This window comes from Ambystoma mexicanum, chromosome 6q (assembly GCF_040938575.1).
Source record: "Ambystoma mexicanum isolate Mex_15411 chromosome 6q, UKY_AmexF1_1, whole genome shotgun sequence".
NCBI lineage: Eukaryota > Metazoa > Chordata > Amphibia > Caudata > Ambystomatidae > Ambystoma > Ambystoma mexicanum.
Genome location: NC_090937.1, coordinates 1,632,580,173 through 1,632,604,073, shown reverse-complemented (window position 1 = coordinate 1,632,604,073; position 23,901 = coordinate 1,632,580,173). Strand labels below are relative to the sequence as shown.

The following is a 23,901-nucleotide window of genomic DNA, read 5'->3' as shown; positions in this document are numbered from 1 at the left end:
ATTTGATCTGTGTTAACTGCTTGGAAGGCAGCTATGCTCACCACTATACCACCAACTCCTGCCTGTCTGGGCTATGTGATGGAGCGCCCCTTAGAAATAAGAATAAGTCATTGGCTGGGAATGAAAAAAGCTTGCATTTGACGCAGAAGCAGTTCGCATCATGAGGTCTTGCCGGTCAGCCCAACATTTCCCCGGGACCCCTTAAAAAAAGAGCTTGGTTTTAAGTTTGGTTTGATTGAACAGTACATTTTGTTGGCTGGGCTGGGACCCTCTCCTATTTAGCGCAAGAGTGGAACGAGGCAGCAAGTTCAAGGAATGACATTGCATCCAGGCACTTACAGCTTTTTGTGCCCTAATGCCATGACACAAAAACATAATTTGAAAAAACTTAGCAGAGGATGGTTTCAATCCATCGATCTCTGGGTTATGGGCCCAGCACGCTTCCGCTGCGCCACTCTGCTGGTTGGAGAACAAGAGCTTTTCTGGGCTTTTACAGCCTACAAACCGACAACCCTAGACCCAGTTTCGAGTGAAGCGGCAGTAGGCCTTACAAAGCCAAACAAACTGCAACCACGCACTCCCATCCCATGGCCTTTTGCAGACAGGCCTCATTTCTCTAGCTCACACCCTAACTGCCAACACCCCTTCCCCTTCTCTCTCTGTCTCTCTCTCTCTGTCTCTCTCTCTCATTCTCTCTCTCTCGCAAATAGATACTTTACTTCCCAGGTGCAACAAAACAAGCCTTCTCGAGCTGGCAGATATGGGAAGGAAGGAAGGAAGGGCCAGTTTGGAAACTCAACTCAATTACCATAAATCCCCTGCTAAGGGTTATGGGAGGGAGGAATGAAGGAACTTTGCTTCAGGGAAAGGGCTGCTGCTGCTTCAGCATGTGAGGAGCGCAGCCACACGTTTCACCTTCCTCAGTATGTTGGTTTACAGGATGAGAGAGATCCTGAAACCTCACTCTAATAGGCTGAGGTGCTGTGCTCGGTGGCCTGCTGGGACCTTTGCCCGTCAGGGCAAGGCGAATAGTCCTTTGTCAGGCCTTCGTCAGGGCTTTGTCGGGGAGGGGCCAGGAGCCCTGCTCGCTTCAATCCCCTCACCGATAGACAGTTGCAGAAACTAGGATGCAAGAACCTTTCCTGGATGGGGTTTTGATTTTCGCGAAAAGTGTGTCAGCTTTGCTTTCAGCATGAGTCTGATTTCCCAAAAATACATTTTGAACAATTTAAAGATTTGATCTGCGTTGGCGGGGAATCGAACCCGCGACAACTGCTTGGAAGGCAGCTATGCTCACCACTATACCACCAACGCCTGCCTGTCTGGGCTATGTGATGGAGCGCCCCTTAGAAATAAGAATAAGTCATTGGCTGGGAATGAAAAAAGCTTGCGTTTGACGCAGAAGCAGTTCGCATCATGAGGTCTTGCCGGTCAGCCCAACATTTCCCCGGGACCCCTTAAAAAAGGAGCTTGGTTTTAAGTTTGGTTTGATTGAACAGTACATTTTGTTGGCTGGGCTGGGACCCTCTCCTATTTAGCGCAAGAGTGGAACGAGGCAGCAAGTTCAAGGAATGACATTGCATCCAGGCACTTACAGCTCTTTGTGCCCTAATGCCATGACACAAAAACATAATTTGAAAAAACTTAGCAGAGGATGGTTTGGATCCATCGACCTCTGGGTTATGGGCCCAGCACGCTTCCGCTGCGCCACTCTGCTGGTTGGAGAACAAGAGCTTTTCTGGGCTTTTACAGCCTACAAACCGACAACCCTAGACCCAGTTTCGAGTGAAGCGGGCAGTAGGCCTTACAAAGCCAAACAACCTGCAACCACGCACTCCCATCCCATGGCCTTTTGCAGACAGGCCTCATTTCTCTAGCTCACACCCTAACTGCCAACACCCCTTCCCCTTCTCTCTCTGTCTCTCTCTCTCTGTCTCTCTCTCTCGCAAATAGATACTTTACTTCCCAGGTGCAACAAAACAAGCCTTCTCGAGCTGGCAGATATGGGAAGGAAGGTGGAAGGGCCAGTTTGGAAACTCAACTCAATTACCATAAATCCCCTGCTAAGGGTTATGGGAGGGAGGAATGAAGGAACTTTGCTTCAGGGAAAGGGCTGCTGCTGCTTCAGCATGTGAGGAGCGCAGCCACACGTTTCACCTTCCTCAGTATGTTGGTTTACAGGATGAGAGAGATCCTGAAACCTCACTCTAATAGGCTGAGGTGCTGTGCTCGGTGGCCTGCTGGGACCTTTGCCCGTCAGGGCAAGGCGAATAGGCCTTTGTCAGGCCTTCGTCAGGGCTTTGTTGGGGAGGGGCCAGGAGCCCTGCTCGCTTCAATCCCCTCACCGATAGACAGTTGCAGAAACTAGGATGCAAGAACCTTTCCTGGATGGGGTTTTGATTTTCACGAAAAGTGTGTCAGCTTTGCTTTCAGCATGAGTCTGATTTCCAGAAAATGCATTTCGAACAATTTAAAGATTTGATCTGCGAATCAAGCCCGGGTCAACTGCTTGGAAGGCAGCTATGCTCACCACTATACCACCAACGCCTGCCTGTCTGGGCTATGTGATGGAGCGCCCCTTAGAAATAAGAATAAGTCATTGGCTGGGAATGAAAAAAGCTTGCGTTTGACGCAGAAGCAGTTCGCATCATGAGGTCTTGCCGGTCAGCCCAACATTTCCCCGGGACCCCTTAAAAAAGGAGCTTGGTTTTAAGTTTGGTTTGATTGAACAGTACATTTTGTTGGCTGGGCTGGGACCCTCTCCTATTTAGCGCAAGAGTGGAACGAGGCAGCAAGTTCAAGGAATGACATTGCATCCAGGCACTTACAGCTCTTTGTGCCCTAATGCCATGACACAAAAACACAATTTGAAAAAACTTAGCAGAGGATGGTTTCGATCCATCGACCTCTGGGTTATGGGCCCAGCACGCTTCCGCTGCACCACTCTGCTGGTTGGAGAACAAGAGCTTTTCTGGGCTTTTACAGCCTACAAACCGACAACCCTAGACCCAGTTTCGAGTGAAGCGGGCAGTAGGCCTTACAAAGCCAAACAACCTGCAACCACGCACTCCCATCCCATGGCCTTTTGCAGACAGGCCTCATTTCTCTAGCTCACACCCTAACTGCCAACACCCCTTCCCCTTCTCTCTCTGTCTCTCTCTCTCTCTGTCTCTCTCTCTCATTCTCTCTCTCTCGCAAATAGATACTTTACTTCCCAGGTGCAACAAAACAAGCCTTCTCGAGCTGGCAGATATGGGAAGGAAGGAAGGAAGGGCCAGTTTGGAAACTCAACTCAATTACCATAAATCCCCTGCTAAGGGTTATGGGAGGGAGGAATGAAGGAACTTTGCTTCAGGGAAAGGGCTGCTGCTGCTTCAGCATGTGAGGAGCGCAGCCACACGTTTCACCTTCCTCAGTATGTTGGTTTACAGGATGAGAGAGATCCTGAAACCTCACTCTAATAGGCTGAGGTGCTGTGCTCGGTGGCCTGCTGGGACCTTTGCCCGTCAGGGCAAGGCGAATAGGCCTTTGTCAGGCCTTCGTCAGGGCTTTGTCGGGGAGGGGCCAGGAGCCCTGCTCGCTTCAATCCCCTCACCGATAGACAGTTGCAGAAACTAGGCTGCAAGAACCTTTCCTGGATGGGGTTTTGATTTTCGCGAAAAGTGTGTCAGCTTTGCTTTCAGCATGAGTCTGATTTCCAAAAAATGCATTTTGAACAATTTAAAGATTTGATCTGCGTTGGCCGGGAATAAAACCCGGGTCACTGCTTGGAAGGCAGCTATGCTCACCACTATACCACCAACGCCTGCCTGTCTGGGCTATGTGATGGAGCGCCCCTTAGAAATAAGAATAAGTCATTGGCTGGGAATGAAAAAGCTTGCGTTTGACGCAGAAGCAGTTTGCATCATGAGGTCTTGCCGGTCAGCCCAACATTTCCCCGGGACCCCTTAAAAAAGGAGCTTGGTTTTAAGTTTGGTTTGATTGAACAGTACATTTTGTTGGCTGGGCTGGGACCCTCTCCTATTTAGCGCAAGAGTGGAACGAGGCAGCAAGTTCAAGGAATGACATTGCATCCAGGCACTTACAGCTCTTTGTGCCCTAATGCCATGACACAAAAACATAATTTGAAAAAACTTAACAGAGGATGGTTTCGATCCATCGACTTCTGGGTTATGGGCCCAGCACGCTTCCGCTGCGCCACTCTGCTGGCTGGAGAACGAGAGCTTTTCGGGGCTTTTACAGCCTACAAAACGACAACCCTAGACCCAGTTTCGAGTGAAGCGGGCAGTAGGCCTTACAAAGCCAAACAACCTGCAACCACGCACTCCCATCCCATGGCCTTTTGCAGACAGGCCTCATTTCTCTAGCTCACACCCTAACTGCCAACACCCCTTCCCCTTCTCTCTCTGTCTCTCTCTCTCTGTCTCTCTCTCTCATTCTCTCTCTCTCGCAAATAGATACTTTACTTCCCAGGTGCAACAAAACAAGCCTTCTCGAGCTGGCAGATATGGGAAGGAAGGGAGGAAGGAAGGGCCAGTTTGGAAACTCAACTCAATTACCATAAATCCCCTGCTAAGGGTTATGGGAGGGAGGAATGAAGGAACTTTGCTTCAGGGAAAGGGCTGCTGCTGCTTCAGCATGTGAGGAGCGCAGCCACACGTTTCACCTTCCTCAGTATGTTGGTTTACAGGATGAGAGAGATCCTGAAACCTCACTCTAATAGGCTGAAGTGATGTGCTCGGTGGCCTGCTGGGACCTTTGCCCGTCAGGGCAAGGCGAATAGGCCTTCGTCAGGGCTTTGTCGGGGAGGGGCCAGGAGCCCTGCTCGCTTCAATCCCCTCACCGATAGACAGTTGCGGAAACTAGGATGCAAGAACCTTTCCTGGATGGGGTTTTGATTTTCGCGAAAAGTGTGTCAGCTTTGCTTTCAGCATGAGTCTGATTTCCCAAAAATGCATTTTGAACAATTTAAAGATTTGATCTGTGTTAACTGCTTGGAAGGCAGCTATGCTCACCACTATACCACCAACTCCTGCCTGTCTGGGCTATGTGATGGAGCGCCCCTTAGAAATAAGAATAAGTCATTGGCTGGGAATGAAAAAAGCTTGCATTTGACGCAGAAGCAGTTCGCATCATGAGGTCTTGCCGGTCAGCCCAACATTTCCCCGGGACCCCTTAAAAAAAGAGCTTGGTTTTAAGTTTGGTTTGATTGAACAGTACATTTTGTTGGCTGGGCTGGGACCCTCTCCTATTTAGCGCAAGAGTGGAACGAGGCAGCAAGTTCAAGGAATGACATTGCATCCAGGCACTTACAGCTCTTTGTGCCCTAATGCCATGACACAAAAACATAATTTGAAAAAACTTAGCAGAGGATGGTTTCAATCCATCGATCTCTGGGTTATGGGCCCAGCACGCTTCCGCTGCGCCACTCTGCTGGTTGGAGAACAAGAGCTTTTCTGGGCTTTTACAGCCTACAAACCGACAACCCTAGACCCAGTTTCGAGTGAAGCGGCAGTAGGCCTTACAAAGCCAAACAAACTGCAACCACGCACTCCCATCCCATGGCCTTTTGCAGACAGGCCTCATTTCTCTAGCTCACACCCTAACTGCCAACACCCCTTCCCCTTCTCTCTCTGTCTCTCTCTCTCTGTCTCTCTCTCTCATTCTCTCTCTCTCGCAAATAGATACTTTACTTCCCAGGTGCAACAAAACAAGCCTTCTCGAGCTGGCAGATATGGGAAGGAAGGAAGGAAGGGCCAGTTTGGAAACTCAACTCAATTACCATAAATCCCCTGCTAAGGGTTATGGGAGGGAGGAATGAAGGAACTTTGCTTCAGGGAAAGGGCTGCTGCTGCTTCAGCATGTGAGGAGCGCAGCCACACGTTTCACCTTCCTCAGTATGTTGGTTTACAGGATGAGAGAGATCCTGAAACCTCACTCTAATAGGCTGAGGTGCTGTGCTCGGTGGCCTGCTGGGACCTTTGCCCGTCAGGGCAAGGCGAATAGTCCTTTGTCAGGCCTTCGTCAGGGCTTTGTCGGGGAGGGGCCAGGAGCCCTGCTCGCTTCAATCCCCTCACCGATAGACAGTTGCAGAAACTAGGATGCAAGAACCTTTCCTGGATGGGGTTTTGATTTTCGCGAAAAGTGTGTCAGCTTTGCTTTCAGCATGAGTCTGATTTCCCAAAAATACATTTTGAACAATTTAAAGATTTGATCTGCGTTGGCGGGGAATCGAACCCGCGACAACTGCTTGGAAGGCAGCTATGCTCACCACTATACCACCAACGCCTGCCTGTCTGGGCTATGTGATGGAGCGCCCCTTAGAAATAAGAATAAGTCATTGGCTGGGAATGAAAAAAGCTTGCGTTTGACGCAGAAGCAGTTCGCATCATGAGGTCTTGCCGGTCAGCCCAACATTTCCCCGGGACCCCTTAAAAAAGGAGCTTGGTTTTAAGTTTGGTTTGATTGAACAGTACATTTTGTTGGCTGGGCTGGGACCCTCTCCTATTTAGCGCAAGAGTGGAACGAGGCAGCAAGTTCAAGGAATGACATTGCATCCAGGCACTTACAGCTCTTTGTGCCCTAATGCCATGACACAAAAACATAATTTGAAAAAACTTAGCAGAGGATGGTTTGGATCCATCGACCTCTGGGTTATGGGCCCAGCACGCTTCCGCTGCGCCACTCTGCTGGTTGGAGAACAAGAGCTTTTCTGGGCTTTTACAGCCTACAAACCGACAACCCTAGACCCAGTTTCGAGTGAAGCGGGCAGTAGGCCTTACAAAGCCAAACAACCTGCAACCACGCACTCCCATCCCATGGCCTTTTGCAGACAGGCCTCATTTCTCTAGCTCACACCCTAACTGCCAACACCCCTTCCCCTTCTCTCTCTGTCTCTCTCTCTCTGTCTCTCTCTCTCGCAAATAGATACTTTACTTCCCAGGTGCAACAAAACAAGCCTTCTCGAGCTGGCAGATATGGGAAGGAAGGTGGAAGGGCCAGTTTGGAAACTCAACTCAATTACCATAAATCCCCTGCTAAGGGTTATGGGAGGGAGGAATGAAGGAACTTTGCTTCAGGGAAAGGGCTGCTGCTGCTTCAGCATGTGAGGAGCGCAGCCACACGTTTCACCTTCCTCAGTATGTTGGTTTACAGGATGAGAGAGATCCTGAAACCTCACTCTAATAGGCTGAGGTGCTGTGCTCGGTGGCCTGCTGGGACCTTTGCCCGTCAGGGCAAGGCGAATAGGCCTTTGTCAGGCCTTCGTCAGGGCTTTGTTGGGGAGGGGCCAGGAGCCCTGCTCGCTTCAATCCCCTCACCGATAGACAGTTGCAGAAACTAGGATGCAAGAACCTTTCCTGGATGGGGTTTTGATTTTCACGAAAAGTGTGTCAGCTTTGCTTTCAGCATGAGTCTGATTTCCAGAAAATGCATTTCGAACAATTTAAAGATTTGATCTGCGAATCAAGCCCGGGTCAACTGCTTGGAAGGCAGCTATGCTCACCACTATACCACCAACGCCTGCCTGTCTGGGCTATGTGATGGAGCGCCCATTAGAAATAAGAATAAGTCATTGGCTGGGAATGAAAAAAGCTTGCGTTTGACGCAGAAGCAGTTCGCATCATGAGGTCTTGCCGGTCAGCCCAACATTTCCCCGGGACCCCTTAAAAAAGGAGCTTGGTTTTAAGTTTGGTTTGATTGAACAGTACATTTTGTTGGCTGGGCTGGGACCCTCTCCTATTTAGCGCAAGAGTGGAACGAGGCAGCAAGTTCAAGGAATGACATTGCATCCAGGCACTTACAGCTCTTTGTGCCCTAATGCCATGACACAAAAACACAATTTGAAAAAACTTAGCAGAGGATGGTTTCGATCCATCGACCTCTGGGTTATGGGCCCAGCACGCTTCCGCTGCGCCACTCTGCTGGTTGGAGAACAAGAGCTTTTCTGGGCTTTTACAGCCTACAAACCGACAACCCTAGACCCAGTTTCGAGTGAAGCGGGCAGTAGGCCTTACAAAGCCAAACAACCTGCAACCACGCACTCCCATCCCATGGCCTTTTGCAGACAGGCCTCATTTCTCTAGCTCACACCCTAACTGCCAACACCCCTTCCCCTTCTCTCTCTGTCTCTCTCTCTCTCTGTCTCTCTCTCTCATTCTCTCTCTCTCGCAAATAGATACTTTACTTCCCAGGTGCAACAAAACAAGCCTTCTCGAGCTGGCAGATATGGGAAGGAAGGAAGGAAGGGCCAGTTTGGAAACTCAACTCAATTACCATAAATCCCCTGTTAAGGGTTATGGGAGGGAGGAATGAAGGAACTTTGCTTCAGGGAAAGGGCTGCTGCTGCTTCAGCATGTGAGGAGCGCAGCCACACGTTTCACCTTCCTCAGTATGTTGGTTTACAGGATGAGAGAGATCCTGAAACCTCACTCTAATAGGCTGAGGTGCTGTGCTCGGTGGCCTGCTGGGACCTTTGCCCGTCAGGGCAAGGCGAATAGGCCTTTGTCAGGCCTTCGTCAGGGCTTTGTCGGGGAGGGGCCAGGAGCCCTGCTCGCTTCAATCCCCTCACCGATAGACAGTTGCAGAAACTAGGCTGCAAGAACCTTTCCTGGATGGGGTTTTGATTTTCGCGAAAAGTGTGTCAGCTTTGCTTTCAGCATGAGTCTGATTTCCAAAAAATGCATTTTGAACAATTTAAAGATTTGATCTGCGTTGGCCGGGAATAAAACCCGGGTCACTGCTTGGAAGGCAGCTATGCTCACCACTATACCACCAACGCCTGCCTGTCTGGGCTATGTGATGGAGCGCCCCTTAGAAATAAGAATAAGTCATTGGCTGGGAATGAAAAAGCTTGCGTTTGACGCAGAAGCAGTTTGCATCATGAGGTCTTGCCGGTCAGCCCAACATTTCCCCGGGACCCCTTAAAAAAGGAGCTTGGTTTTAAGTTTGGTTTGATTGAACAGTACATTTTGTTGGCTGGGCTGGGACCCTCTCCTATTTAGCGCAAGAGTGGAACGAGGCAGCAAGTTCAAGGAATGACATTGCATCCAGGCACTTACAGCTCTTTGTGCCCTAATGCCATGACACAAAAACATAATTTGAAAAAACTTAACAGAGGATGGTTTCGATCCATCGACTTCTGGGTTATGGGCCCAGCACGCTTCCGCTGCGCCACTCTGCTGGCTGGAGAACAAGAGCTTTTCGGGGCTTTTACAGCCTACAAAACGACAACCCTAGACCCAGTTTCGAGTGAAGCGGGCAGTAGGCCTTACAAAGCCAAACAACCTGCAACCACGCACTCCCATCCCATGGCCTTTTGCAGACAGGCCTCATTTCTCTAGCTCACACCCTAACTGCCAACACCCCTTCCCCTTCTCTCTCTGTCTCTCTCTCTCTGTCTCTCTCTCTCATTCTCTCTCTCTCGCAAATAGATACTTTACTTCCCAGGTGCAACAAAACAAGCCTTCTCGAGCTGGCAGATATGGGAAGGAAGGAAGGAAGGAAGGGCCAGTTTGGAAACTCAACTCAATTACCATAAATCCCCTGCTAAGGGTTATGGGAGGGAGGAATGAAGGAACTTTGCTTCAGGGAAAGGGCTGCTGCTGCTTCAGCATGTGAGGAGCGCAGCCACACGTTTCACCTTCCTCAGTATGTTGGTTTACAGGATGAGAGAGATCCTGAAACCTCACTCTAATAGGCTGAAGTGATGTGCTCGGTGGCCTGCTGGGACCTTTGCCCGTCAGGGCAAGGCGAATAGGCCTTCGTCAGGGCTTTGTCGGGGAGGGGCCAGGAGCCCTGCTCGCTTCAATCCCCTCACCGATAGACAGTTGCGGAAACTAGGATGCAAGAACCTTTCCTGGATGGGGTTTTGATTTTCGCGAAAAGTGTGTCAGCTTTGCTTTCAGCATGAGTCTGATTTCCCAAAAATGCATTTTGAACAATTTAAAGATTTGATCTGTGTTAACTGCTTGGAAGGCAGCTATGCTCACCACTATACCACCAACTCCTGCCTGTCTGGGCTATGTGATGGAGCGCCCCTTAGAAATAAGAATAAGTCATTGGCTGGGAATGAAAAAAGCTTGCATTTGACGCAGAAGCAGTTCGCATCATGAGGTCTTGCCGGTCAGCCCAACATTTCCCCGGGACCCCTTAAAAAAAGAGCTTGGTTTTAAGTTTGGTTTGATTGAACAGTACATTTTGTTGGCTGGGCTGGGACCCTCTCCTATTTAGCGCAAGAGTGGAACGAGGCAGCAAGTTCAAGGAATGACATTGCATCCAGGCACTTACAGCTCTTTGTGCCCTAATGCCATGACACAAAAACATAATTTGAAAAAACTTAGCAGAGAATGGTTTCAATCCATCGATCTCTGGGTTATGGGCCCAGCACGCTTCCGCTGCGCCACTCTGCTGGTTGGAGAACAAGAGCTTTTCTGGGCTTTTACAGCCTACAAACCGACAACCCTAGACCCAGTTTCGAGTGAAGCGGCAGTAGGCCTTACAAAGCCAAACAAACTGCAACCACGCACTCCCATCCCATGGCCTTTTGCAGACAGGCCTCATTTCTCTAGCTCACACCCTAACTGCCAACACCCCTTCCCCTTCTCTCTCTGTCTCTCTCTCTCTGTCTCTCTCTCTCGCAAATAGATACTTTACTTCCCAGGTGCAACAAAACAAGCCTTCTCGAGCTGGCAGATATGGGAAGGAAGGAAGGAAGGGCCAGTTTGGAAACTCAACTCAATTACCATAAATCCCCTGCTAAGGGTTATGGGAGGGAGGAATGAAGGAACTTTGCTTCAGGGAAAGGGCTGCTGCTGCTTCAGCATGTGAGGAGCGCAGCCACACGTTTCACCTTCCTCAGTATGTTGGTTTACAGGATGAGAGAGATCCTGAAACCTCACTCTAATAGGCTGAAGTGATGTGCTCGGTGGCCTGCTGGGACCTTTGCCCGTCAGGGCAAGGCGAATAGGCCTTTGTCAGGCCTTCGTCAGGGCTTTGTCGGGGAGGGGCCAGGAGCCCTGCTCGCTTCAATCCCCTCACCGATAGACAGTTGCAGAAACTAGGATGCAAGAACCTTTCCTGGATGGGGTTTTGATTTTCACGAAAAGTGTGTCAGCTTTGCTTTCAGCATGAGTCTGATTTCCAAAAAATGCATTTTGAACAATTTAAAGATTTGATCTGCGTTGGCCGGGAATCGAACCCGGGTCAACTGCTTGGAAGGCAGCTATGCTCACCACTATACCACCAACGCCTGCCTGTCTGGACTATCTGATGCAGCGCCCCTTAGAAATAAGAATAAGTCATTGGCTGGGAATGAAAAAAGCTTGCGTTTGACGCAGAAGCAGTTCGCATCATGAGGTCTTGCCGGTCAGCCCAACATTTCCCCGGGACCCCTAAAAAAGGAGCTTGGTTTTAAGTTTGGTTTGATTGAACAGTACATTTTGTTGGCTGGGCTGGGCCCCTCTCCTATTTAGCGCAAGAGTGGAACGAGGCAGCAAGTTCAAGGAATGACATTGCATCCAGGCACTTACAGCTCTTTGTGCCCTAATGCCATGACACAAAAACATAATTTGAAAAAAGTTAGCAGAGGATGGTTTCGATCCATCGACCTCTGGGTTATGGGCCCAGCACGCTTCCGCTGCGCCACTCTGCTGGTTGGAGAACAAGAGCTTTTCTGGGCTTTTACAGCCTACAAACCGACAACCCTAGACCCAGTTTCGAGTGAAGCGGGCAGTAGGCCTTACAAAGCCAAACAACCTGCAACCACGCACTCCCATCCCATGGCCTTTTGCAGACAGGCCTCATTTCTCTAGCTCACACCCTAACTGCCAACACCCCTTCCCCTTCTCTCTCTGTCTCTCTCTCTCTGTCTCTCTCTCTCGCAAATAGATACTTTACTTCCCAGGTGCAACAAAACAAGCCTTCTCGAGCTGGCAGATATGGGAAGGAAGGAAGGAAGGGCCAGTTTGGAAACTCAACTCAATTACCATAAATCCCCTGCTAAGGGTTATGGGAGGGAGGAATGAAGGAACTTTGCTTCAGGGAAAGGGCTGCTGCTGCTTCAGCATGTGAGGAGCGCAGCCACACGTTTCACCTTCCTCAGTATGTTGGTTTACAGGATGAGAGAGATCCTGAAACCTGACTCTAATAGGCTGAGGTGCTGTGCTCGGTGGCCTGCTGGGACCTTTGCCCGTCAGGGCAAGGCGAATAGGCCTTTGTCAGGCCTTCGTCAGGGCTTTGTCGGGGAGGGGCCAGGAGCCCTGCTCGCTTCAATCCCCTCACCGATAGACAGTTGCAGAAACTAGGATGCAAGAACCTTTCCTGGATGGGGTTTTGATTTTCACGAAAAGTGTGTCAGCTTTGCTTTCAGCATGAGTCTGATTTCCAAAAAATGCATTTTGAACAATTTAAAGATTTGACCTGCGTTGGCCGGGAATCGAACACGGGTCAACTGCTTGGAAGGCAGCTATGCTCACCACTATACCACCAACGCCTGCCTGTCTGGGCTATCTGATGGAGCGCCCCTTAGAAATAAGAATAAGTCATTGGCTGGGATTGAAAAAAGCTTGCGTTTGACGCAGAAGCAGTTCGCATCATGAGGTCTTGCCGGTCAGCCCAACATTTCCCCGGGACCCCTTAAAAAAGGAGCTTGGTTTTAAGTTTGGTTTGATTGAACAGTACATTTTGTTGGCTGGGCTGGGACCCTCTCCTATTTAGCGCAAGAGTGGAACGAGGCAGCAAGTTCAAGGAATGACATTGCATCCAGGCACTTACAGCTCTTTGTGCCCTAATGCCATGACACAAAAACATAATTTGAAAAAATTTAGCAGAGGATGGTTTAGATCCATCGACCTCTGGGTTATGGGCCCAGCATGCTTCCGCTGTGCCACTCTGCTGGTTGGAGAACAAGAGCTTTTCTGGGCTTTTACAGCCTACAAACCGACAACCCTAGACCCAGTTTCGAGTGAAGCGGGCAGTAGGCCTTACAAAGCCAAACAACCTGCAACCACGCACTCCCATCCCATGGCCTTTTGCAGACAGGCCTCATTTCTCTAGCTCACACCCTAACTGCCAACACCCCTTCCCCTTCTCTCTCTGTCTCTCTCTCCCTGTCTCTCTCTCTCATTCTCTCTCTCTCGCAAATAGATACTTTACTTCCCAGGTGCAACAAAACAAGCCTGCTCGAGCTGGCAGATATGGGAAGGAAGGAAGGAAGGGCCAGTTTGGAAACTCAACTCAATTACCATAAATCCCCTGCTAAGGGTTATGGGAGGGAGGAATGAAGGAACTTTGCTTCAGGGAAAGGGCTGCTGCTGCTTCAGCATGTGAGGAGCGCAGCCACACGTTTCACCTTCCTCAGTATGTTGGTTTACAGGATGAGAGAGATCCTGAAACCTCACTCTAATAGGCTGAAGTGATGTGCTCGGTGGCCTGCTGGGACCTTTGCCCGTCAGGGCAAGGCGAATAGGCCTTCGTCAGGGCTTTGTCGGGGAGGGGCCAGGAGCCCTGCTCGCTTCAATCCCCTCACCGATAGACAGTTGCGGAAACTAGGATGCAAGAACCTTTCCTGGATGGGGTTTTGATTTTCGCGAAAAGTGTGTCAGCTTTGCTTTCAGCATGAGTCTGATTTCCCAAAAATGCATTTTGAACAATTTAAAGATTTGATCTGTGTTAACTGCTTGGAAGGCAGCTATGCTCACCACTATACCACCAACTCCTGCCTGTCTGGGCTATGTGATGGAGCGCCCCTTAGAAATAAGAATAAGTCATTGGCTGGGAATGAAAAAAGCTTGCATTTGACGCAGAAGCAGTTCGCATCATGAGGTCTTGCCGGTCAGCCCAACATTTCCCCGGGACCCCTTAAAAAAAGAGCTTGGTTTTAAGTTTGGTTTGATTGAACAGTACATTTTGTTGGCTGGGCTGGGACCCTCTCCTATTTAGCGCAAGAGTGGAACGAGGCAGCAAGTTCAAGGAATGACATTGCATCCAGGCACTTACAGCTCTTTGTGCCCTAATGCCATGACACAAAAACATAATTTGAAAAAACTTAGCAGAGGATGGTTTCAATCCATCGATCTCTGGGTTATGGGCCCAGCACGCTTCCGCTGCGCCACTCTGCTGGTTGGAGACAAGAGCTTTTCTGGGCTTTTACAGCCTACAAACCGACAACCATAGACCCAGTTTCGAGTGAAGCGGGCAGTAGGCCTTACAAAGCCAAACAACCTGCAACCACGCACTCCCATCCCATGGCCTTTTGCAGACAGGCCTCATTTCTCTAGCTCACACCCTAACTGCCAACACACCTTCCCCTTCTCTCTCTGTCTCTCTCTCTCTGTCTCTCTCTCTCGCAAATAGATACTTTACTTCCCAGGTGCAACAAAACAAGCCTTCTCGAGCTGGCAGATATGGGAAGGAAGGAAGGAAGGGCCAGTTTGGAAACTCAACTCAATTACCATAAATCCCCTGCTAAGGGTTATGGGAGGGAGGAATGAAGGAACTTTGCTTCAGGGAAAGGGCTGCTGCTGCTTCAGCATGTGAGGAGCGCAGCCACACGTTTCACCTTCCTCAGTATGTTGGTTTACAGGATGAGAGAGATCCTGAAACCTCACTCTAATAGGCTGAGGTGCTGTGCTCGGTGGCCTGCTGGGACCTTTGCCCGTCAGGGCAAGGCGAATAGGCCTTTGTCAGGCCTTCGTCAGGGCTTTGTCGGGGAGGGGCCAGGAGCCCTGCTCGCTTCAATCCCCTCACCGATAGACAGTTGCAGAAACTAGGATGCAAGAACCTTTCCTGGATGGGGTTTTGATTTTCACGAAAAGTGTGTCAGCTTTGCTTTCAGCATGAGTCTGATTTCCAAAAAATGAATTTTGAACAATTTAAAGATTTGATCTGCGTTGGCCGAACCCGGGTCAACTGCTTGGAAGGCCGCTAAGCTCACCACTATACCACCAACGCCTGCCTGTCTGGGCTATCTGATGGAGTGCCCCTTAGAAATAAGAATAAGTCATTGGCTGGGAATGAAAAAAGCTTGCGTTTGACGCAGAAGCAGTTCGCATCATGAGGTCTTGCCGGTCAGCCCAACATTTCCCCGGGACCCCTTAAAAAAGGAGCTTGGTTTTAAGTTTGGTTTGATTGAACAGTACATTTTGTTGGCTGGGCTGGGACCCTCTCGTATTTAGCGCAAGAGTGGAACGAGGCAGCAAGTTCAAGGAATGACATTGCATCCAGGCACTTACAGCTCTTTGTGCCCTAATGCCATGACACAAAAACATAATTTGAAAAAACTTAGCAGAGGATGGTTTCGATCCATCGACCTCTGGGTTATGGGCCCAGCACTCTTCCGCTGCGCCACTCTGCTGGTTGGAGAACAAGAGCTTTTCTGGGCTTTTACAGCCTACAAACCGACAACCCTAGACCCAGTTTCGAGTGAAGCGGGCAGTAGGCCTTACAAAGCCAAACAACCTGCAACCACGCACTCCCATCCCATGGCCTTTTGCAGACAGGCCTCATTTCTCTAGCTCACACCCTAACTGCCAACACCCCTTCCCCTTCTCTCTCTGTCTCTCTCTCTCTGTCTCTCTCTCTCGCAAATAGATACTTTACTTCCCAGGTGCAACAAAACAAGCCTTCTCGAGCTGGCAGATATGGGAAGGAAGGAAGGAAGGGCCAGTTTGGAAACTCAACTCAATTACCATAAATCCCCTGCTAAGGGTTATGGGAGGGAGGAATGAAGGAACTTTGCTTCAGGGAAAGGGCTGCTGCTGCTTCAGCATGTGAGGAGCGCAGCCACACGTTTCACCTTCCTCAGTATGTTGGTTTACAGGATGAGAGAGATCCTGAAACCTGACTCTAATAGGCTGAGGTGCTGTGCTCGGTGGCCTGCTGGGACCTTTGCCCGTCAGGGCAAGGCGAATAGGCCTTTGTCAGGCCTTCGTCAGGGCTTTGTCGGGGAGGGGCCAGGAGCCCTGCTCGCTTCAATCCCCTCACCGATAGACAGTTGCAGAAACTAGGATGCAAGAACCTTTCCTGGATGGGGTTTTGATTTTCACGAAAAGTGTGTCAGCTTTGCTTTCAGCATGAGTCTGATTTCCAAAAAATGCATTTTGAACAATTTAAAGATTTGACCTGCGTTGGCCGGGAATCGAACACGGGTCAACTGCTTGGAAGGCAGCTATGCTCACCACTATACCACCAACGCCTGCCTGTCTGGGCTATCTGATGGAGCGCCCCTTAGAAATAAGAATAAGTCATTGGCTGGGAATGAAAAAAGCTGGCGTTTGACGCAGAAGCAGTTCGCATCATGAGGTCTTGCCGGTCAGCCCAACATTTCCCCGGGACCCCTTAAAAATGGAGCTTGGTTTTAAGTTTGGTTTGATTGAACAGTACATTTTGTTGGCTGGGCTGGGACCCTCTCCTATTTAGCGCAAGAGTGGAACGAGGCAGCAAGTTCAAGGAATGACATTGCATCCAGGCACTTACAGCTCTTTGTGCCCTAATGCCATGACACAAAAACATAATTTGAAAAAATTTAGCAGAGGATGGTTTAGATCCATCGACCTCTGGGTTATGGGCCCAGCATGCTTCCGCTGTGCCACTCTGCTGGTTGGAGAACAAGAGCTTTTCTGGGCTTTTACAGCCTACAAACCGACAACCCTAGACCCAGTTTCGAGTGAAGCGGGCAGTAGGCCTTACAAAGCCAAACAACCTGCAACCACGCACTCCCATCCCATGGCCTTTTGCAGACAGGCCTCATTTCTCTAGCTCACACCCTAACTGCCAACACCCCTTCCCCTTCTCTCTCTGTCTCTCTCTCCCTGTCTCTCTCTCTCATTCTCTCTCTCTCGCAAATAGATACTTTACTTCCCAGGTGCAACAAAACAAGCCTGCTCGAGCTGGCAGATATGGGAAGGAAGGAAGGAAGGGCCAGTTTGGAAACTCAACTCAATTACCATAAATCCCCTGCTAAGGGTTATGGGAGGGAGGAATGAAGGAACTTTGCTTCAGGGAAAGGGCTGCTGCTGCTTCAGCATGTGAGGAGCGCAGCCACACGTTTCACCTTCCTCAGTATGTTGGTTTACAGGATGAGAGAGATCCTGAAACCTCACTCTAATAGGCTGAAGTGATGTGCTCGGTGGCCTGCTGGGACCTTTGCCCGTCAGGGCAAGGCGAATAGGCCTTCGTCAGGGCTTTGTCGGGGAGGGGCCAGGAGCCCTGCTCGCTTCAATCCCCTCACCGATAGACAGTTGCGGAAACTAGGATGCAAGAACCTTTCCTGGATGGGGTTTTGATTTTCGCGAAAAGTGTGTCAGCTTTGCTTTCAGCATGAGTCTGATTTCCCAAAAATGCATTTTGAACAATTTAAAGATTTGATCTGTCTTAACTGCTTGGAAGGCAGCTATGCTCACCACTATACCACCAACTCCTGCCTGTCTGGGCTATGTGATGGAGCGCCCCTTAGAAATAAGAATAAGTCATTGGCTGGGAATGAAAAAAGCTTGCATTTGACGCAGAAGCAGTTCGCATCATGAGGTCTTGCCGGTCAGCCCAACATTTCCCCGGGACCCCTTAAAAAAAGAGCTTGGTTTTAAGTTTGGTTTGATTGAACAGTACATTTTGTTGGCTGGGCTGGGACCCTCTCCTATTTAGCGCAAGAGTGGAACGAGGCAGCAAGTTGAAGGAATGACATTGCATCCAGGCACTTACAGCTCTTTGTGCCCTAATGCCATGACACAAAAACATAATTTGAAAAAACTTAGCAGAGGATGGTTTCAATCCATCGATCTCTGGGTTATGGGCCCAGCACGCTTCCGCTGCGCCACTCTGCTGGTTGGAGAACAAGAGCTTTTCTGGGCTTTTACAGCCTACAAACCGACAACCCTAGACCCAGTTTCGAGTGAAGCGGCAGTAGGCCTTACAAAGCCAAACAAACTGCAACCACGCACTCCCATCCCATGGCCTTTTGCAGACAGGCCTCATTTCTCTAGCTCACACCCTAACTGCCAACACCCCTTCCCCTTCTCTCTCTGTCTCTCTCTCTCTGTCTCTCTCTCTCATTCTCTCTCTCTCGCAAATAGATACTTTACTTCCCAGGTGCAACAAAACAAGCCTTCTCGAGCTGGCAGATATGGGAAGGAAGGAAGGAAGGGCCAGTTTGGAAACTCAACTCAATTACCATAAATCCCCTGCTAAGGGTTATGGGAGGGAGGAATGAAGGAACTTTGCTTCAGGGAAAGGGCTGCTGCTGCTTCAGCATGTGAGGAGCGCAGCCACACGTTTCACCTTCCTCAGTATGTTGGTTTACAGGATGAGAGAGATCCTGAAACCTCACTCTAATAGGCTGAGGTGCTGTGCTCGGTGGCCTGCTGGGACCTTTGCCCGTCAGGGCAAGGCGAATAGGCCTTTGTCAGGCCTTCGTCAGGGCTTTGTCGGGGAGGGGCCAGGAGCCCTGCTCGCTTCAATCCCCTCACCGATAGACAGTTGCAGAAACTAGGATGCAAGAACCTTTCCTGGATGGGGTTTTGATTTTCGCGAAAAGTGTGTCAGCTTTGCTTTCAGCATGAGTCTGATTTCCCAAAAATACATTTTGAACAATTTAAAGATTTGATCTGCGTTGGCCGGGAATAGAACCTGGATCAACTGTTTAGAAGGCAGCTATGCTCACCACTATACCACCAACTCCTGCCTGTCTGGGCTATGTGATGGAGCGCCCCTTAGAAATAAGAATAAGTCATTGGCTGGGAATGAAAAAAGCTTGCGTTTGACGCAGAAGCAGTTCGCATCATGAGGTCTTGCCGGTCAGCCCAACATTTCCCCGGGACCCCTTAAAAAAGGAGCTTGGTTTTAAGTTTGGTTTGATTGAACAGTACATTTTGTTGGCTGGGCTGGGACCCTCTCCTATTTAGCGCAAGAGTGGAACGAGGCAGCAAGTTCAAGGAATGACATTGCATCCAGGCACTTACAGCTCTTTGTGCCCTAATGCCATGACACAAAAACATAATTTGAAAAAACTTAGCAGAGGATGGTTTCGATCCATCGACCTCTGGGTTATGGGCCCAGCACGCTTCCGCTGCGCCACTCTGCTTGTTGGAGAACAAGAGCTTTTCTGGGCTTTTACAGCCTACAAACCGACAACCCTAGACCCAGTTTCGAGTGAAGCGGGCAGTAGGCCTTACAAAGCCAAACAACCTGCAACCACGCACTCCCATCCCATGGCCTTTTGCAGACAGGCCTCATTTCTCTAGCTCACACCCTAACTGCCAACACCCCTTCCCCTTCTCTCTCTGTCTCTCTCTCTCTGTCTCTCTCTCTCATTCTCTCTCTCTCGCAAATAGATACTTTACTTCCCAGGTGCAACAAAACAAGCCTTCTCGAGCTGGCAGATATGGGAAGGAAGGAAGGAAGGGCCAGTTTGGAAACTCAACTCAATTACCATAAATCCCCTGCTAAGGGTTATGGGAGGGAGGAATGAAGGAACTTTGCTTCAGGGAAAGGGCTGCTGCTGCTTCAGCATGTGAGGAGCGCAGCCACACGTTTCACCTTCCTCAGTATGTTGGTTTACAGGATGAGAGAGATCCTGAAACCTCACTCTAATAGGCTGAGGTGCTGTGCTCGGTGGCCTGCTGGGACCTTTGCCCGTCAGGGCAAGGCGAATAGGCCTTTGTCAGGCCTTTGTCGGGGAGGGGCCAGGAGCCCTGCTCGCTTCAATCCCCTCACCGATAGACAGTTGCAGAAACTAGGATGCAAGAACCTTTCCTGGATGGGGTTTTGATTTTCACGAAAAGTGTGTCAGCTTTGCTTTCAGCATAAGTCTGATTTCCAAAAAATGCATTTTGAACAATTTAAAGATTTGATCTGCGTTGGCCAGGAATGGAACCCGGGTCAACTGCTTGGAAGGCAGCTATGCTCACCACTATACCACCAACGCCTGCCTGTCTGGGCTATCTGATGGAGCGCCCCTTAGAAATAAGAATAAGTCATTGGCTGTGAATGAAAAAAGCTTGCGTTTGACGCAGAAGCAGTTCGCATGATGAGGTCTTGCCGGTCAGCCCAACATTTCCCCGGGACCCCTTAAAAAAAGAGCTTGGTTTTAAGTTTGGTTTGATTGAACAGTACATTTTGTTGGCTGGGCTGGGACCCTCTCCTATTTAGCGCAAGAGTGGAACGAGGCAGCAAGTTCAAGGAATGACATTGCATCCAGGCACTTACAGCTCTTTGTGCCCTAATGCCATGACACAAAAACATAATTTGAAAAAACTTAGCAGAGGATGGTTTCGATTCATCGACCTCTGGGTTATGGGCCCAGCACGCTTCCGCTGCGCCACTCTGCTGGTTGGAGACAAGAGCTTTTCTGGGCTTTTACAGCCTACAAACCGACAACCATAGACCCAGTTTCGAGTGAAGCGGGCAGTAGGCCTTACAAAGCCAAACAACCTGCAACCACGCACTCCCATCCCATGGCCTTTTGCAGACAGGCCTCATTTCTCTAGCTCACACCCTAACTGCCAACACCCCTTCCCCTTCTCTCTCTGTCTCTCTCTCTCTGTCTCTCTCTCTCATTCTCTCTCTCTCGCAAATAGATACTTTACTTCCCAGGTGCAACAAAACAAGCCTTCTCGAGCTGGCAGATATGGGAAGGAAGGAAGGAAGGGCCAGTTTGGAAACTCAACTCAATTACCATAAATCCCCTGCTAAGGGTTATGGGAGGGAGGAATGAAGGAACTTTGCTTCAGGGAAAGGGCTGCTGCTGCTTCAGCATGTGAGGAGCGCAGCCACACGTTTCACCTTCCTCAGTATGTTGGTTTACAGGATGAGAGAGATCCTGAAACCTCACTCTAATAGGCTGAGGTGCTGTGCTCGGTGGCCTGCTGGGACCTTTGCCCGTCAGGGCAAGGCGAATAGGCCTTTGTCAGGCCTTCGTCAGGGCTTTGTCGGGGAGGGGCCAGGAGCCCTGCTCGCTTCAATCCCCTCAACGATAGACAGTTGCAGAAACTAGTTTGCAAGAACCTTTCCTGGATGGGGTTTTGATTTTCACGAAAAGTGTGTCAGCTTTGCTTTCAGCATGAGTCTGATTTCCAAAAAATGCATTTTGAACAATTTAAAGATTTGATCTGCGTTGGCCGAACCCGGGTCAACTGCTTGGAAGGCAGCTATGCTCACCACTATACCACCAACGCCTGCCTGTCTGGGCTATCTGATGGAGTGCCCCTTAGAAATAAGAATAAGTCATTGGCTGGGAATGAAAAAAGCTTGCGTTTGACGCAGAAGCAGTTCGCATCATGAGGTCTTGCCGGTCAGCCCAACATTTCCCCGGGACCCCTTAAAAAAGGAGCTTGGTTTTAAGTTTGGTTTGATTGAACAGTACATTTTGTTGGCTGGGCTGGGACCCTCTCCTATTTAGCGCAAGAGTGGAACGAGGCAGCAAGTTCAAGGAATGACATTGCATCCAGGCACTTACAGCTCTTTGTGCCCTAATGCCATGACACAAAAACATAATTTGAAAAAACTTAGCAGAGGATGGTTTCGATCCATCGACCTCTGGGTTATGGGCCCAGCACGCTTCCGCTGCGCCACTCTGCTGGTTGGAGAACAAGAGCTTTTCTGGGCTTTTACAGCCTACAAACCGACAACCCTAGACCCAGTTTCGAGTGAAGCGGGCAGTAGGCCTTACAAAGCCAAACAACCTGCAACCACGCACTCCCATCCCATGGCCTTTTGCAGACAGGCCTCATTTCTCTAGCTCACACCCTAACTGCCAACACCCCTTCCCCTTCTCTCTCTGTCTCTCTCTCTCTCTCTCTCTCGCAAATAGATACTTTACTTCCCAGGTGCAACAAAACAAGCCTTCTCGAGCTGGCAGATATGGGAAGGAAGGAAGGAAGGGCCAGTTTGGAAACTCAACTCAATTACCATAAATCCCCTGCTAAGGGTTATGGGAGGGAGGAATGAAGGAACTTTGCTTCAGGGAAAGGGCTGCTGCTGCTTCAGCATGTGAGGAGCGCAGCCACACGTTTCACCGTCCTCAGTATGTTGGTTTACAGGATGAGAGAGATCCTGAAACCTGACTCTAATAGGCTGAGGTGCTGTGCTCGGTGGCCTGCTGGGACCTTTGCCCGTCAGGGCAAGGTGAATAGGCCTTTGTCAGGCCTTCGTCAGGGCTTTGTCGGGGAGGGGCCAGGAGCCCTGCTCGCTTCAATCCCCTCACCGATAGACAGTTGCAGAAACTAGGATGCAAGAACCTTTCCTGGATGGGGTTTTGATTTTCACGAAAAGTGTGTCAGCTTTGCTTTCAGCATGAGTCTGATTTCCAAAAAATGCATTTTGAACAATTTAAAGATTTGACCTACGTTGGCCGGGAATCGAACCCGGGTCAACTGCTTGGAAGGCAGCTATGCTCACCACTATACCACCAACGCCTGCCTGTCTGGGCTATCTGATGGAGCGCCCCTTAGAAATAAGAATAAGTCATTGGCTGGGAATGAAAAAAGCTTGCGTTTGACGCAGAAGCAGTTCGCATCATGAGGTCTTGCCGGTCAGCCCAACATTTCCCCGGGACCCCTTAAAAAAGGAGCTTGGTTTTAAGTTTGGTTTGATTGAACAGTACATTTTGTTGGCTGGGCTGGGACCCTCTCCTATTTAGCGCAAGAGTGGAACGAGGCAGCAAGTTCAAGGAATGACATTGCATCCAGGCACTTACAGCTCTTTGTGCCCTAATGCCATGACACAAAAACATAATTTGAAAAAACTTAGCAGAGGATGGTTTCGATTCATCGACCTCTGGGTTATGGGCCCAGCACGCTTCCGCTGCGCCACTCTGCTGGTTGGAGAAAAGAGCTTTTCTGGGCTTTTACAGCCTACAAACCGACAACCATAGACCCAGTTTCGAGTGAAGCGGGCAGTAGGCCTTACAAAGCCAAACAACCTGCAACCACGCACTCCCATCCCATGGCCTTTTGCAGACAGGCCTCATTTCTCTAGCTCACACCCTAACTGCCAACACCCCTTCCCCTTCTCTCTCTGTCTCTCTCTCTCTGTCTCTCTCTCTCATTCTCTCTCTCTCGCAAATAGATACTTTACTTCCCAGGTGCAACAAAACAAGCCTTCTCGAGCTGGCAGATATGGGAAGGAAGGAAGGAAGGGCCAGTTTGGAAACTCAACTCAATTACCATAAATCCCCTGCTAAGGGTTATGGGAGGGAGGAATGAAGGAACTTTGCTTCAGGGAAAGGGCTGCTGCTGCTTCAGCATGTGAGGAGCGCAGCCACACGTTTCACCTTCCTCAGTATGTTGGTTTACAGGATGAGAGAGATCCTGAAACCTCACTCTAATAGGCTGAGGTGCTGTGCTCGGTGGCCTGCTGGGACCTTTGCCCGTCAGGGCAAGGCGAATAGGCCTTTGTCAGGCCTTCGTCAGGGCTTTGTCGGGGAGGGGCCAGGAGCCCTGCTCGCTTCAATCCCCTCAACGATAGACAGTTGCAGAAACTAGTTTGCAAGAACCTTTCCTGGATGGGGTTTTGATTTTCACGAAAAGTGTGTCAGCTTTGCTTTCAGCATGAGTCTGATTTCCAAAAAATGCATTTTGAACAATTTAAAGATTTGATCTGCGTTGGCCGAACCCGGGTCAACTGCTTGGAAGGCAGCTATGCTCACCACTATACCACCAACGCCTGCCTGTCTGGGCTATCTGATGGAGTGCCCCTTAGAAATAAGAATAAGTCATTGGCTGGGAATGAAAAAAGCTTGCGTTTGACGCAGAAGCAGTTCGCATCATGAGGTCTTGCCGGTCAGCCCAACATTTCCCCGGGACCCCTTAAAAAAGGAGCTTGGTTTTAAGTTTGTTTTGATTGAACAGTACATTTTGTTGGCTGGGCTGGGACCCTCTCCTATTTAGCGCAAGAGTGGAACGAGGCAGC

The 23,901-nt window shown here is 49.8% G+C and overlaps 5 non-coding genes across 5 annotated transcripts; all 5 read right to left on the bottom strand.

Annotated features, from left to right (window-relative positions):
* Positions 1-7,852: 7,852 nt before the first annotated feature.
* Positions 7,853-7,924, bottom strand: TRNAM-CAU (transfer RNA methionine (anticodon CAU)). Its single transcript has one exon. It is a non-coding gene; the product is annotated as a tRNA-Met (tRNA).
* Positions 7,925-11,176: 3,252 nt separating this feature from the next.
* On the bottom strand, positions 11,177-11,248 carry TRNAG-UCC (transfer RNA glycine (anticodon UCC)). The gene has a single exon. It is a non-coding gene; the product is annotated as a tRNA-Gly (tRNA).
* A 330-nt stretch (positions 11,249-11,578) lies between these two features.
* TRNAM-CAU (transfer RNA methionine (anticodon CAU)) lies at positions 11,579-11,650 on the bottom strand. Its single transcript has one exon. It is a non-coding gene; the product is annotated as a tRNA-Met (tRNA).
* Positions 11,651-19,003: 7,353 nt separating this feature from the next.
* TRNAM-CAU (transfer RNA methionine (anticodon CAU)) lies at positions 19,004-19,075 on the bottom strand. The gene has a single exon. It is a non-coding gene; the product is annotated as a tRNA-Met (tRNA).
* Positions 19,076-21,498: 2,423 nt separating this feature from the next.
* Positions 21,499-21,570, bottom strand: TRNAM-CAU (transfer RNA methionine (anticodon CAU)). Its single transcript has one exon. It is a non-coding gene; the product is annotated as a tRNA-Met (tRNA).
* Between the last annotated feature and the right edge of the window lie 2,331 nt (positions 21,571-23,901).